This window comes from Schistocerca americana, chromosome 8 (genome assembly GCF_021461395.2).
Source record: "Schistocerca americana isolate TAMUIC-IGC-003095 chromosome 8, iqSchAmer2.1, whole genome shotgun sequence".
Lineage (NCBI taxonomy): Eukaryota > Metazoa > Arthropoda > Insecta > Orthoptera > Acrididae > Schistocerca > Schistocerca americana.
The window spans coordinates 21,515,196-21,528,747 of NC_060126.1; the positions used below are offsets into that span (position 1 = coordinate 21,515,196).

The 13,552-nt window shown below is 46.4% G+C and overlaps 1 protein-coding gene and 1 non-coding gene across 4 annotated transcripts in view; both read right to left on the reverse strand.

Moving 5' to 3' along the window:
- Positions 1-13,552, reverse strand: part of LOC124545498 (N-acetylglucosamine-1-phosphotransferase subunits alpha/beta) — a 132,533-nt gene that overhangs the window by 88,118 nt on the left and 30,863 nt on the right. The window lies entirely within an intron of this gene.
- On the reverse strand, positions 11,914-11,986 carry Trnaa-cgc. The gene has a single exon. It is a non-coding gene; the product is annotated as a tRNA-Ala (tRNA).

A 13,552-nucleotide genomic window follows, 5' to 3' on the forward strand; every position in this document is an offset into this window, starting at 1 on the left:
ATCTCCAATGGCACGCTTCTTCCAACTGGGGCCCCTTCACAAGTGAGCGCACCCGCCTTAGGTGATTGTTCACACCTCAGGTCACACCTCCCGAACACCTTACAGAGGGACCAATCGGCAATTTGGGAAGGTTGCAGCTCAGGCAATCACCCCTCACTGGGCTTGGCCTGTACCAGGAGGTACGTGCAAACCCTACCTGTTGATCTGGGGCTGGGAACTATGCATTACCCAGTCACCTGTTACACGTCAGACATGTGGGCCGGCCTTCAGGAGTGCATAGGGAGGAAGGAGAAAAAGAGGAACTTCAAATGCCGAAGCAGAGGAATGATAGGAGAAGGGAAACAAAGAAAGGAAAAGGGAGCGAAAAACAGAGGCAAGACTGTTCTTTTGTCAGTGACAGTCAATATAGAATATTCCCAATAACACCCAAGAGGGAAAAGAAAACAGTGAGAGGATAAACATGCAGCACGGAAGGGAAAAAATGCTACAAAGACTGGGGCCCCGTGGTAGACTGCGTAAGGGACTGGTCGCGAAATACCTGTGGCCAGTGTGATCCTGTCATGGTGGACAGCATCAGTGATCCTCAGATAAGAAGGCTTCACTGATCCATACACTATGTGCCTGTAATCAAGCTACGGAGTAGAAACTGAGGCCCAGAAACCTCACTGAGTCTTTAAATTGTTGAATGTTGTCCCTCATATGCAAGTCAGGTAAATTAAAAATATGTGGAGAAATTACAATGAACACTCAGCCATGCGCGGCTCGTGTTTGTGCCATTTATTCTCGATATCTTGTCTTTGCGGTACTGCCGTCCTGTTTCTTATTCAATTTACTGGCATTACTAAGTTGCTGGCTTGCCTGCCCACGAGTGGCATCAGCAGCACTTATCGATAATAGCATTGTCGTACTGTTTTTGGAGCGACCACAAGTGTTTCCAGGTTGTCATGTGTCGGGAGTTCAGTGGGGACGGAGTAGCAGTGTGGTCCGGACAGCCACGACTAGCCCGACCATTGACGGAACACGTGACTTCAATGGGGACGACCTTAGTTGGTCGTCTCATCGGACGATGTGTATTTGGTTGCCGACCGCTTCCGCATTCTCCGAATGCGTCGACTTGTGATTCCTCCTAGTTGTTCCACAGTGACTGGTTTTAGTATTGTTTGAGTTGTTTGTGGAAGTGTTTTCACGGAACCATGTGTATCTTGTGTGGTTTTGACTGAGCAGTTATTTTAACGCTGTCTGCGTGCTGGATTGTGGTAGTTGGTCAGTCGGGACAGAGCAGAGAAGAAGTCTCCGAGGCTTGAGATCAGGCCAGGACCGCTGGCGGCATGCACACGTGGTCGGATTGTGAGGTGCTGGCTGCGAGAGCTACAAAGTTTGTTGCCCACTGAACCTGGACACTGAAGCGGAGTGATCAGTTAACCTGTTATGAAACCTCAATTGCTGTGACATGTCTTTGTTCAATGTCAGCTGTTGCTTCCTGGACCGTTCCAGCTAACAGCAACATATGGTGTGTTGGAGTTAGCGAAATTTTGCAGCCGTCTTCCTGTATGGTCTTTAACTATTAAATTGATTGTTACTTATCAGTGAAGTGCACCAGCAGTATTGTCTGCCTTGTGGCCGTTAACATGCCAGTTACCGGCCCTGGTCGTTAGCGTAGTTTTCCAGCAGTGTGTTTTTCCTCGCCATGTTGATGTTGTCTGGCACGGTGTGTAGTTCGGCAGCCTTTTAGTTGTTTGTTCGTATTTTTTTCTTAAGAGTGGTTATTGTGGCTTGGCTGTTTTTAGACGCCAATTTTGAAGACGTAGTGCAGCTGGTAAGTTCGTCCTCGGCTAATTTTTTCTGTTGTCGTACCGTTGGTCAGGCAGAAGGAAATTGATCAGGTTGTTGGTCCCTCCTTCAGCCGTCCCTGGCTTGGGCTGCCATCTGATAACTTAACCTTACTCTAGGCTGCCTGTCTCACCGCACCTTATGTTAGAGCTACCTTGGAACAATTCCGAGCACCACTGTTCTGTTGGTTTTAGATTGTAACTTTCATTTCAGTCGGATGTACTGTGCGAGGCCTTCAGCCGTCTATTAATTTAGTTTGTTTTAATTTTAAGATAAGGTTTCAGCCGACTTAAATTGAAGTATGAAGATTGATTTGTATAATAACTAAAAATTTGAAAGTTTGTTCTACCTGAAATTCTTGTTATCTAGGCCCTACATCCTGAGTTGTTCAATGTCCCATGTGTGGCCTTCAGCCGAGCTTTTACGCAAAATATTTTTAAGTTATCTTAAATTAAAATATTGGAGATTGATTTGCTTAAAACTATTTTTTTTTAATTTGCTCTATCTGAAATTGTCGTTATTCTGGCCCTAAGCCCTGAGTTGTTCAATGTCTTGCGTGTGGCCTTCAGCTGAGTACTTATGTGAAATATTTGTAAGTAAGGCCTTCAGCCGCGTGTACTCTTTAAAGCAATTTTTATAACTTGTGTTCAGGCCTTCAGCCATTCTTGTTTTTGGTGTGGTTTTGCGCCTTCAGCCTAGGAGGTATGGCAAGGTTTCTTAACTCCATCAGCCGTATGGTTTTAATTTGATCCTTTTAAGGCAATGTGTAACTAAGTGGTTCGTACGAAAATAAAAGTTTGTGTGTTTTGTGCAACTAACAGTAACCGATTACAGCCCCCTTCGCAACCATAACCTGATGTGCTCTGTCCTGCGAATCCAGATTGCAAACACACATACACACTTATCTGCAGGAAACTGAAAACCCCTCTTTGAAGCCCACTTCTCTAACTGCTGCAGTGTAAGTTGCAACTGACAAGTTGCTGTTGCAATACTAGAGGAGGAACAGAAAACTGCAAATTTGTCCACAACCCTTTACCATAGACATAATACCGTTTATGCCTATGGCAAAGAGGGTAACACTTAAAACATTGCCCTGAGGAACACCATTCTGCTCCTCAAAAAAATCCAACAACACATCATCTACTCTGGACCAATAAAAGTCTTAGACAGGAAGGGCAATATGATGATAGGGAGGTGGCCACAAAAGCCCCATTTCTGGAGCTGCCCAAATAGTGTTGTACACCTCACTGTTGTGAAAAAATATAGCAAGACAGTGCTGTTTACTTAGGGAACCCTGCTGGGTAGACTCCTCTAGCAATGTCAGGTTGTCGACAGTGGACTGAAATCTCGTCGATCCACACAGAGCAGTTAAGTAGTTGCCTAGTCTCCAACGTCCAGACTAGATGAAAGGTAAGGTAAGCATTCGTTCTAGAGTCTTTCCCACAAAGCTCATTAAGGTGACACTCCTGTGACTACTGGACACGTTTAGTCCTTACCTAGTTTGAGGAGAGGTATCAAAATTGCCTCTCCCAACTAGTTGGAAAAGTGACCTCTCTGCCATATCAAATTAAAATATTCAAGGAGAATTTTCTTCAACACAATAGGTAAATGTCAGAGCATGCTGTACCAGATTTGCTCAAGACCGTGTGCAGTACTAAGGGCCTCAGACAACGTAGAACTGGTTGGTTGGTTTAAAAGAGGGGGAAAGGAGCAAACTATGAGGTCATCGGTCCCTTGTTCCAAAGAAAACAATGCCACATGGGTGAGAATAAGACAATGAGACTTGCAACACAAAACAGAATGAAAGGAAAAATCACAACAATGACGGAAGGGCAGCAAACACTTAAATGGACAAAAGGGGACAAGAAAATGACAAAGACACAAGAAACAGGTAGAAGAGGTTACAACAAGAAAGCAGGTTACCATGGCTGGCTGACCATGAGGATAAAAAGGAAAAGCCAGCCACTCTGCAACACTTTAAAACCTCCACCCTGAAAGCACTAGGGTGGAGGATACACAGGGACAAAGGACATGTACTAAAACTTAGAGCAAATGACAAAACTCACCCTCACAAATAAAACTTAAAACTAGAGCTGCTGTTGTGGCATTGTCACCCAACACCGAAGGTAGGGTGCTGGGAAAGTTAAAAGTCTGCCGCAGAGTGGCTAAAAGTGGGCAGTCCAGCAAGAGATGGACGACCTTCATTCGAGAACAACAGCGACACCAAGGTGGGTCCTTGCGACAGAACAGGTAACCGTGCATCATCCACGTAAGGCCAATGGCCAATGTGGGGCCGATATGGAGCCAACAGAGAGCCACAGATACCATGCGAGAGGAGCACACGGAGGTCTTCCACACATTCATAGTTTGCTTAATGGCATGCAGTTTGTTGTGTGTACTGAGATTATGCCATTCCATCTCCTAAAGCCGAAAACCTGGCGACGTAAAAACAAACGCAGGTCAGTTTCAGGCAAGCCAATATCCATAAGTGGTTTCCGTGTAGCCTGTTAGATCAGCCTGTCACCAAGTTCGTTGCCAGGGATTCCGACGTGACCTAGGGTCCACGCAAACACCACTGAACAAATTGACTGTTCCAGGGCATAGGTGGACTCCTGGATAGTCGCTACCAAAGCGTGGCTTGATGGCTTGTATCAGTGTGTATACGCAGACAAGGAAAACAAATTCCCGGAATTTTCCCGGATTTCCTGGATAAAAATACACTTTCTCCCAGATGAAAACACACTTTTTCTGTGTTATTAAGTGACCGTATATTTTCCCTTGCAACTGTAAAACTTATCAATCCTTTGAATGGTTATGTCTTTATACATGGGTGCTGAATTTCCGCTGCTTTAGAAAACGAAACTCAGGGAAGAAAACTCCTTTTGGAAAGATTTTTGGTGCGCAGCAACATGTACACTGCATATTTTTGTATTACGAAAGTATAAATTCGAATTCCACCAAACACTGCATGTTACTTTCCAAACCATTGTAATCGAGATTGCGATGCGCTTTTGTAAGTGAGTCTTAGCTCATGTCATGTGATCCCGCCAGCCGATGACAGAAGATATTCAGAGCACAGAACACGTGAAGTAGTCAGCTAATAGCAACATCACTGTTAAGTAGCGCAGATACACAAACAGGAAAAGTTAATGTTTTAAATTAATATACATAGTGTTGCTACAAGAAATGCAAAGCTTTCACATATAATGTTGATATTTCCATTTAAGATATATCGCAGAAACATGCCAGTAAAATTTTTAGGCGAGTCCAGTGACTTGTCCTCAAAGTTTTCCACAAAAGAACGAACTACCGCAGAGGAGAGCTTTCTGTAGCACTACATCAATTTGCTCATAATAACGACATGAATGTCTGATCTTCTGGGCTCAAAATACTTCTAAATGGCTCGTCATCAAACGCTCTGTGATTTAAGAAATTCATCATACATTCTCGCGCATTGTTCGACTTGCATAAAAGGAAATTTACTTTGAAAGTAATGCTTTTCAAACCACCATTCGCAATATTTTCCCGAAACCTGTTAGAAATAGGTTTGTTTCAGTAGTCGTCAGAGAGCGTCAGATAACAGGCGCCACCGCGCTTTGGCAGCTGCTATGATGCAGGAATTCCATATGTTCGTACGTGTAAAACAATGACAGATCTAACATTATGTCATAAAAGAAAAAAAAAGCATCAGAGGATACTCCAAGAGCATCGCAATTTCGTGAACCATACTAAAATGGCACATTTAAAGTGTATACTTAAAGAGCACATTTACATGTCCAGATTCCCAATGAAGTAGGCCTCGACCTGATATTAAGCTTTTCAGTGTGGGTTTCTGGATGTAAATTTTCTTGGAGTACCAGTACTGTATTAGCTCATTCTTTATTACAGCATAATGCTATGTGTGCTAGAAGATGAAAACATGCACTTAAAATGCTGCAAGCAGTTGAAATTAGCCAATAGTGTGGAACTAAACACTTAATTTCAAACACATTGACTGCCTCAGTGTAAAAGATTAATAAAAACCAAATTCCTTTAGCAAACTGACAAAAATAACTTCATTGTTCTACAAGGGGATTAATGCATGGCTGTCAGAAAATTGGAAATAGAATAAAATCTGAAACTAATAACGTATATTAGTGTTGTGTACACAGTTCCCTGTAGTCAGCGCGTACACAACTTTCCCAATAGAGCGTGCCCCGCTAAGCACAACAGCGCAGGTGCAGCGCTCGTCCGTCTCCGCACTACTAGATGGCGCTGTCTTAGAGACGGACCAAATTCTGTTTCTGCCGATCCGCGTATTAATATGTCTCACAGTCAATGAGATTGCTGCTAACATAGAACCTTTTCTCCTCGCGGATCACCTGAACCCTCGAGGTATTATAACGAGTGTACAGACCTCCGATTAGTCAGTCTGCATTAGACTGCATTAGTATGTAGTCAAGTTTCAGTCTGTGCCTAATAAGATTATCATATTCCTGTGCATAGCCATGAAGATAAATGAATAGACACTTTGTCAAGTATCAGAGATATGTGAGAATGTGATTAACATACCAAGACCAAAGGAACTTCAGATTGTCAATTGTAAACAGCATCCAGAATCAAGTTAAGTAATTTCTATGATTTTTATTATTTTAATAAATGTGTGTGAAAATTAATCAAGTTCTGTTTAAAGTTGGTCACCGTCGATCTGCTACTCTAAGCGTGCAAGTGGCATATCTATCGTCTGACCTAACGGCAGAAGATGAACACGCCACGATTAGACCGCGAGACATATTGCTGACACTCGCCTACTTCATTAGAGCGACAAGTCAAATAGTCTGATGGTGTGTGTACCGAAGGTATTACAGTACGCACACCACAATTAGCCTTCCGTAATTATGTGAATGTATTTTAATTCACTTGATAGCTCTTGGCCACAGAAATCCATCATTTTGTTTTCATTTGACATGAGAGCAGTAAACTAAATGTAAACATGGGTCAAGTGGAGACTACGCACTTCCCCACTATAACTCAGACTGCTCTGCGCATCAGCCTCGGATCTACGATATTTCTGAACTGGGGCAATACTAAGATAGTGGCGCCACCCGCCCTCCCCCCTCCCCCCCCCCCCCTCCCCCCCACACACACACACACCAATCCCTCGAGTGTTTGATACAACAGGGCGAATAAGAGCCACTGTCATCCTTAGCCTGGCATTCCTCCCAGGGTGTGGCCATGGAGGGGAACGATTTGGGGTCATACTTCTGTGCGTTGAATTGAGCCCATGAATGCTTAGAAACTGCTGGTGTTTGATCAACAGCAAGAGATGATGTGCTACACTTCATGCCGTGTCATCCGCCCTGATGCCACCCACTCCAACCAGGGGCCCTCCCCACGGGTGCCACCCAGTCGCAGCAAAGGCCACCTGGCAGGGTGGCCATCGCCAGGAGTCCCGATGCCCCAGGGTGATGGGCATCTACTCCTCAGCATACATGGGCATCAACAGAGCGATCCCTGTGTGGTCAGGGGGCTACAACCACCAGGGTACATGGCGGCCCCACCACAACAGACTGGCTACCGTACTGGATATCAGGTGCAACCAAGCAAACAAGCCCATTATCATCGTCAGCATAGAAAACGATACTGCACAGTTGATGGAAAAATACACACCCAGGAGGGTGACCTCGCCCAACAGTTGGAGAAGGAGCAGAAGTGCAGATCCACCTCGATGAAAGATGTTATAGTTCTCAGCGCATGATGGACACGATGCATCATGTAAAGCACCCTTTCCCAATTGGCTCGCTCTATGGGAAAATTTTAAATAATGGATGTCAAACTCTACAGCAGACCATCACATAAAGGCCGAAACATGACACTTCTTTTAGTCGCCTCTTACAACAGGCAGTAATACCTTGGGCCTATTCTAACACCAGGACCCACAGGTGGAAGAAACACGGGCACAGAGGCGTTTAAAGGCTATGAGGTGCTCCAAGGAAGGGTGCCACTTATGCCAACGTAGAGCTCACTGATGCCCTTTAACTGCCTCAGCAACTTACGGCAACCACCAAGGAACTGTCTTTTGCCGGGGGCACCCTAAAGAATGAGGGATCGCATTTTCCGCCACAGAAATAATCATTGTAGGTACCTGCTCAACCAAAACATCGATGTTACCATGTGAGGGAGATCCAACGGTGACAGCAGAGGTGAAAGCATCCCAGTCTGCCTTGTTTAAACCCATCTGGGCAGGCATCTGTGGGCCTGATGCCAGGGCAGTGACAGAAAGATGGGGAACTGGTCACTACTACACAGGTCATCATGTGCTCTCCAGTGGATAGATGGGAGAAGTCCTGGGCTGCAAAGTGATAAATCAATGGCCAAGTAACTACCACGAGCCTCGCTGGAATGTGTGGCGGCCCCAGTATTTAAGAGGCAGAGGTTGAACTGAGACAGTAAAGTTTTGACATCTCTACCTAATCCCGTAAGTTAGGTGCCACCTCACAAGGGGATATGGGTGTTAAAATCTCCCAAAAGTAGGAAAGGTTTAGGGAGTTGATCAATCAGAGCAGCTAATACATCAAGGGGTACTGCACCATCTGGAGGAAGACCTACACTGCAGACAGTTATTTCCTGCATCGTCCTTATTTTGACAGCCACAGCTTCAAGAGGGGTTGGTAGGGGCACAGTGTCACTACAGACTGAGTTTACGACATATGCGCAAACTCCACCTGACACTCGATTATAGTTGCTACAGTTCCTGTAATATCACTTACAGCCACAGAGGGCAGGCGTCCTCATTACCGGGAACCAGGTTTCCTGGAGGGCAACGCAGAAAGCAGCTGTAGAAGTTAAGAGTTGCCATAGCTCAGCCAGGAGGTGGAGAAAACCGTCACAGGAGGTGGAGAAATCTGTCGCAATTCCACTGGAGGATGAGGTTATCTTGAGACTTGGAAGGCACAGAATGTTCAATGAGGCAGTTTACGCCTCAGGGTCACCTGCTGCTCCCTACTTATTGCCTGAGCAATCTATATCCATTGTGTCTGAGGGTTTGGCGAGATCTAGGTCCTCGGCAGACACCAGAATCTCCACCTTATCCCCAGACATAGAGCTTGTAGGTAGCAGTGGTGTGGGTGCCACCACAATTTCCTTGGTCTTAGGGGCCTTCTTTTTGGACTTTTCTCACTGCTCCTTGGGCTTCTCTGGCTGGGAGGGTTTCACTGATTCAGCCTCCGGGACTGAGAATGATCGTGAAGCCCTATGACTAGCTGCTTTTGGTCTCGTTAGCTGCTAGCGGGTGTCATCTTTCCCATTAGCAGAAACCTGGGAAGGCAATCACCTCCTGTTGAGAGGAGCCGAAGAAGACCTACGCTTCTTCAGCTGAGGAGTGGGGGCTGGTGTCCCCAACAGTTGGGGGGGGGGGGGCAGAGCACCCCAGGTAGGTGGTGTGAGAGCACTGGGGGAGGGGGGGGATGCCCCCCACCATCAAGGGGGGCAAGTTAGCCTTCTTGCTCTGAGAGCCGACTGGAATTTGCTGAACTGATGGGGCTCCAATTGTTCTCACAGCGGCAGCGTATGAGGAAGCCATAGCCACAAGACGTAGGCGCTCATATTTTCTCTTAGCCTCAATGTAGGTTAGTCGGTCTAGGGTCTTGTATTCCATGATTTTCCTCTCTTTCTGTAAAATCCTGCAGTCTGGCGAGCAAGGTGAATAATGCTCTCCGCAGCTGACACAGATGGGAGGTGAGGCACATGGATTATTGGGATGTGATGGACATCCACAATCTCGACATGTGACGCTGTACTTACAGATGGAAGACATATGGCCAAACTTCCAGCACTTTAAGCACCTCATCGGGGGAGACATATATGGCTTTACATCACAGTGGTAGACCATCACCTTGACCTTCTTGGGTAAGGTGTCACCCTCAAAGGCCTAGATGAAGGCGCCGGTGGCAACCTCATTATCCCTCGGATCCTGATGGACGTGCCGCACAAAATGAACACCTCGCCGCTCTAAATTGGCGCGTAGCTCGTTGTCAGACTGCAAAAGAAGATCACTGTGGAAGAAATACCCTGGACCATATTTAAGCTCTTATGTGGCGTGACAGTAACAGAAATATCCCCCAGCTTGTTACAAGCGTGTAAAGTCCATGACTGGGCAGAGGATACTGTTTTTATCAAGACTGACTCAGATCACATTTTGGACAAGCCCTCCACCTCCCCATAGTAATAAACTCCACACAATCCTAAATGATCTACAAAAAACTGAGGCTTAATCAGTTCTTGTACATACGAGGTACTGGAGTGAATAAGGTTTGCTGCCATCCTTAGCCTGGTGTTCCTCCCATGATGTGGCCAGAGAGGGCAATGATTTAGGGTTGTACTTTCTTGTACTGTACTGAGACTTGGAATGCTTAGAGACTGTTGGTGTTTGATTAACAGCAAGTGATGACGTGGTAGGCTTCATGGTGCGTCATCCTCCCTCGTGCCACCCATTCCAACCGACCAGGGGCCCTCCCCACAGGCGCCACCCAGCTGCATCGTAGGCCAGCTGGCAGGATGGCCACTGCTGGGAGTCTCGATGCCCCAGGGTAACGGGAATCTACTCCTTGGCATATGTGAGGAGCTAACGGCGCAGGCACGAGCAGAGCGATCTCTGTGTTGTCAGGAGGCTGCAACCAACAGGGTACATGGCAGCCCCACCACAAAGGACAGGCTACCGTGCTGGATATGAGGTGCTAAGAAGTCCACGGTCACTGTCGATGCAAAAAGCAACACTGCATAGTGCATGGTGGAAAACACACCCAGGAAGGCTTCCTCACCCAAGAGATAGAGAATGAGCTGGACTGCAGTGCGACAATGACAAAGTGGGCTAAAGATCTCTAGGCACGATGGGCACAATGCACCACGTAAGGCGCCCTTCCCCAGATGGCTCGCTCTTCGGGAAAATTTTGAAAAATTGATGTCAGACCCTACAGGGGACCATCACATAAAAGCCGAAACGTGTGAGACTCCTTCTAGTCGCCTTTTATAACAGGCAACAATACCTCGAGCCTATTCTAATCCCCAGACCCACAGGGGTCAATGTAGAACTGAGCAACCCCATGGAGAAGGGGCACTTGTTATGACTCAGAATTGCTGGATATGAAGTCCAACCAGTCCATCTCTACAGTCGTACGGTGCTGGCAGAATGCCAGATCCCAGCTTTTATTGCCAGTAGTCATTGTAAATGCTCTGTTATTGTCTGGGAGATATCTCTGGATGTTTCGCAATACCTCCAATTCAGCACTGCCACTATTAGCCAACAACTGTGTTTACTGAAAATCCATCTGATGTCTTCTCATACACAATTTTAGAACAAGTGGAACAGTAGATAAGAGTCCAGAAATGCCTTCCAGGACCTTTTCTTGTTCTCCTCAATGACATTTCAAGCCTTGGCCCCCGCCAGTTGATAGGTTGTGAAGTTTCCCACCATTAGGTGGCACTCAAACTGTCGCAGAGCCGCACACATGACTTGGCTTTCTGAATGGCATTCATCAGTCCACCAACATTGCCTCCAAAGATGACCGGAGGACCTCAGGATGGAGGTGTCAGCAGCGTGGTGGACCACTTGTGTGATATAGTCCTCCCACTCCTGGACACTCATGGCATTCAAACGCAGCCAGCTCGCTGAACAGCGTCCAGTTAGACCTACTGACAATCCATTTCAGTGTCTTCTGTTCAGGTAATGCTCTATCTAATAGGTAGATCCACAGTGGGAAGTGGTCCTCAAATGAAGGTCATCAATCGTTTCCCACTGAGCTGAGTCTGCAAGAGCTAGAGAGCAGAAAGAGATGTTGATGGCTGACAATGACTAAGTAGCAGCACAGAAATGAGTGAGACTGCCTGTGATGAGGATGTGCAGCGCAGAGGTACCAGTAGGAAAAATGGTCAGGTGGTGGTGGTGGTTAGTGTTTAACGTCCCGTCGACAACGAGGTCATTAGAGACGGAGCGCAAGCTCCGGTTAGGGAAGGATTGGGAAGGAAAGCGGCCGTGCCCTTTCAAAGGAACCATCCCGGCATTTGCCTGAAACGATTTAGGGAAATCACAGAAAACCTAAATCAGGATGGCCGGAGACGGGATTGAACCGTCGTCCTCCCGAATGCGAGTCCAGTGTGCTAACCACTGCACCACCTCGCTCGGTAAAAATGGTCAGGGGAGTTGTTCTATGAGATCTGTTAGAGCTTCAGAGTCTATGACATACACTAATTTCAACTGTAACTGCTTTCAGGTCAGTAGCCAGCAGAAGAGCAAAGGACTGGTGTGCATTACTGACAAACACAGTTACCCATTCCTCAGGCAGGTCATACTTGCGACAGAGGGTATAGCTCCACAGTACAGGGGCATCAGCTCCTTTAGAATGAATTTTCTGCAAACACAAGGGGGCATTCCTGTGCTAGCAGTTGTAGCTCCACCACAAGTGTCCTGAATCCATTAATGTTGCACTGCAGTATGAGTCCCATTTATCACAGGTGTAGCACTTTCACCCTGTCTTTTCTGCTGGGGAGGGAGCCCGATTGATTGGAGGGGTTATGGGACCAAATGGTGAGCTCATCAGTCTCGCAATTCCGAAGTGAATCACAAAAGGAAGAGGATCTGCTAAAAGTGGCCGGATCCAGTCAGGGGAGTCAAATTATAAAATAATTATCATTAAACACACACAGTAAAGGCATAAAAGGTGAGACCAAATCTAAAGACTGGAAAAAAGGGGGCAGTCATGGGGTCACAGACCGAGAAGACTGTAAAATAAGTCCCAACCACAGCCAACCTGTCACTGCTCCAAGACTAAAGTAGAACCTTATATCTGGAAATAAAAGCCACTTTAACAGAGGAAACTGAGGACCAGTTCAACAATCCGTGGACCATCTGGTAATGATAAATTTAAGGAATTGCGAAGACCAATATGTGAGATATCGTCAGTTTGGCTTCACAATCACATTGTGGCGGTGGGTCATTACATAGGAGGAAACAATGGGTGAGACGAGTACGACCAATGTGTAAACGGCCTAAAACATTGGAATCTTTCTGAAAGAAGAGGATGGAAGAGTGCCAACTAAAGTAGACTCCTTGATTGTGTGGAGTTTTTTACTATGAGAAGTAGCACTCCAGATGGCATTCCACTTTTGGGCACAGAGAGATTTGACATAGATCCGCACACCCACATCTGGAATCATGGGAATCATGAAAGGAAAATGGGGTAAGTATCTGCTTCTCTAGCCAAACGGTCAGCCAATTCATTCCCTGGGTTTCCCACATGAATTGGGACTTGGAGAAAGACGAATGAACTGGCGGCATGCTCAAGGGCAGAGAGGTGGTCATGGACAGCAGAGACCAATGGGTGACAAGAGTAGCATCAGTCGATAGTCTGCAGGCTGCTCACAGAGTCTGAAAAAATTAAAACCCCGTGGCGGGAGGCCTGAGAAACAAAAAGAGGGCCCTTTGAATGTCTAGAAGCTCTGAGGTGGACACACTACACGATCCCAACAATAAATGGTGTGTCGAAAATAGTAGGAAACGTGAAAGCGTATCCCATCTTATCGACTGTCTTAGATCCATCAGTGTAAATGGTGGCACCCTGGAACTCTGCAAGGATGGCACATATAAGACTCCGGTAAACCACAGGAGCAACAGAGACCTTAGGAGCCTGGAATAGATCGGTCCTAAACTGTGATCTAGCCACTATCCAAGGGGGGTATCGGAGGAAAG